Here is a 3268-nt window from a genome sequence, read left to right on the forward strand (position 1 = left end):
TTTGAGACAGCTTATTTAAAGGCATACACCAGTTTTTGCTAAACATAGTTAAAACCGATTTATTTTTTTGTTGTTCCCAAGTAGAGCAGGCCTTACAGACAAATTTGGATAAGAAATAACTTGCTGGGATAATTAAAGGAAAACCAGGGGAGCGAGTGAGTTGGCTGCAACTTCTTCCTTATTGCTGGAGAAGAGTGAAGCTATTCCGCCAGCCGGTATTCCTTCCCAGCTATGGGCACGGGGAGAGCAGGTGAGATAACATATTCGCCTTCCTTGTGGTGCAATATCGCAGCTAATGCAAACACGCTCGTCACCAGGGAATGTAAATACCACATCCTGCTACTACTCCCAAAGCAGATCCAGCCCTCTTTTTTTTTTTTTTTTTAAAAAAAAAAAAGTGTATCAGGAAACGCCACCCTTTCATTATTAATTTTATATGATTTTCTCTCATAACTCTGTAAAGGACTTGTTTAGTACGGCTGCTTCACATGAAATTTCTCTATCTGGACAGAACAGGATTCACGCACATTTCCTGTTCTTGTGAATAACGATGAATTTTTAATTGTTAGAGGAATAAGCAGGAAACTGAGGTTACTGAGTAAGACATTTGCCTTCAATTTAAGGGACCCAAAAGCAACATAAATACAACAGTTTTATTTAACATTTAGCAGCCTGGAGGAGATAAAGAGGAAACTTATCTAGCAACTGCAAGGGCTGTAGAGAAATGCTTCTGTCTGAAACCGTCCGTCATCGCAAAACATTTCCAGTTATATAAAAAGAGCTGGCAACCAGCAGAGTTACTAATTGCCTGTGTGGCCACACTGAATCACTGCTGCTCGCAAGCCAATTTGTCGGATGCTGTGTGGGTGCGAAGTTCTGAGCTGCGAGGCCTCAAAGAAATGTTTGCCAACAGTTTGATCTCCTCTGCCTACGAGCACTGGGCATCTACCAGCGGGGAAAGGGGCAACCAAGCCAGCGATAACCCGTTTATGGATGTCGCAGCAGCTAACGCTGTGCGGTCTGACTGATCTCACACTGAACGATTGCTGCTCCCAGCTGAGCTGCATGGAAAGGATTTTTCCAAAAGGATGTGTGCGCCATCGGTAAGAAGGCTTATTCGTCAGCTGTGCAGCCCCAAGAACAAAACTGCTCAGAAAAACCCTTTTTCTCCTGGTAGCGACAGCACTGTTTGGAAACGTTGCCAGTAACAAACCCCAGGGAAGGGCAGCAACCATTCAAACAGAGCTCCAAGTGGCTGTAAGTGCTAGGAAGTGGGACCGGACACAGGATCTGCAGCTGGATCGTCCTCCCTGGGATCACAAAAGGTTACCTGCAGCTATTCCAGTTTGGCAAGTTTCTCTGGACACACAGAAATCAATAGAAAAAATAATGGCAGAGGGTTCCTATATGTTTAAGTAGGGTATGAAGCTCAAACCTCCACTCTTTGTTTCTCACCCGATGATGTGTTTTGTCTATCAGCCTCCTTTATCAGCGTGATACCTCAGCATTCCCCATCACATCTCACCAGTGACCTCACACACACAAAAATGACTTATAAAAGAGGAATTGCAAGTTATAACCTCACAGTATGTTCTGCTGAAACCACAAGTCCAAGGATTCGTGTGAAATCATTAAAACTCCCTCTGAACATGCAGCTCTGCCGCCCAAGGGCTTTGCGATGTGCTATAACCTTGCCAGAATAAGTATGCAGGGTAACACCAGCCCTTGTTTTTCTGTGCTCTCCCCCACTCAGCTCTCTCCTTCTCCTGCCTATTGCGTTGTTATTTTTAAAGCAGATATTTTGGGGCCAAGCTATGCTAGTACTATGTGCCAGTCATCCGCCGTGTAGCGCAAATGTTGTTATTGTTTTCCACACAAATACCAATGCGCAGGACTGGAGAGAGAACGCAGCTCTCCCAGCCCCGTGAGGCTTCTGGAGCGCTCTGCGATGGAGACACCAAATTCGTTTCAAGTTGGGGTAGAGTTACCCTCACGTAATGACAAGCCTGTAGCAGAAATTAGGTTCTATAATCATAGAATCATGGAATTGTTTAGGTTGGAAGAGACCTTTAAGATCATCGAGTCCAACCATCAGCCCAACACTGCCAAGGCCATCATTAAACCATGTCCCTCAGCACCACGTCTGCCCGGCTTTTAAATACCTCCAGGGATGGTGATTCCACCGCTGCCCTGGGCAGCCTCTTCCAATGCTTGATAACCCTTTTGGTGAAGACATTTTTCCTAATATCCACCCTAAACCTCCCCTGGCGTGACTTGAGGCTATATCCTCTTGTCCTATCGCCTGTTCCTTGGGAGAAGAGACCGACCACCCCCTGGCTACCCCCTCCTTTCAGGGAGCTGTAGAGGGGGAGAAGGTCTCCCCTCAGCCTCCTTTTCTCCAGACTAAACAAAATAATGGTGGGGTTTTTTTCAGCAGCAGCGAGCACTTGGGTTAACAGTGATCGGGTTAGCACTGGATGAGCTCTCGCAGCCGCACAGCTCGATCCTCATGGTTTCGGGATACTGGGTTAGAAATACAGCCCGACTGGCGAAATGCCTCAGATTGAGTTTTTGGAACCAGGAGATGGATTAATGGGAAAAAATGAGTTAACTTGAGCTTGCAAGGCTGTGGAAAGAAGCCCTTTAAATTTCTTCTCCTCAGGTTTCAGGGGGGTGATGAGTAATAGGTTACAGCTGCACTTCGCTCTGGACTAGGCCCTGGAGAACTGCTGGTAAAACCCCAATGCTCAACAAAGCCATGGCAGGGCACAACTTGGGACTGGCTGGGTGGTGGGACTTGGCTCCTCTTCTTCTTCTTCCTCCTCCTTCTTCCAGGGAAGATGACGGCCAGGCCGAGGAAGGTCATGGCTGGGTCCCACCTGGGGCAGGGACTCTCCCTCAGGGACCCTGCTCAGGCCCCTGGTTTCCTCAGGGAGAAAGCTGGAACACCTCCACTGGTGACTGGCCAGCTCGCCTGAGGGGAAATCAGGGAAAGGGGGGGGGGGTCTACCATGAGACCCCATCTTCCAGGTCTCCTGACCCGCTTCTTGCTGGCTGGGCACCATTCCTGAGGGAATGGCGATCTCCCCCTCGCCAGCACGAGTCTCACGAAGGCAGGGCGGAGGGTGCTTTCCCTCAGGAGAACCCGGCCGCCCCCCTCCCTGCTCCGTCACCTCCCGCCCCGTTCTCCCCTGGGGGGTGAGCGCCCACATCCGTGCGCCGGCCCTCGGCAGCGACGCCTCCGCCTCAGCCCAGCCTCGGCGCCGGG

Source organism: Rissa tridactyla, chromosome Z (assembly GCF_028500815.1).
Source record: "Rissa tridactyla isolate bRisTri1 chromosome Z, bRisTri1.patW.cur.20221130, whole genome shotgun sequence".
Classification (NCBI taxonomy): Eukaryota; Metazoa; Chordata; class Aves; order Charadriiformes; family Laridae; genus Rissa; species Rissa tridactyla.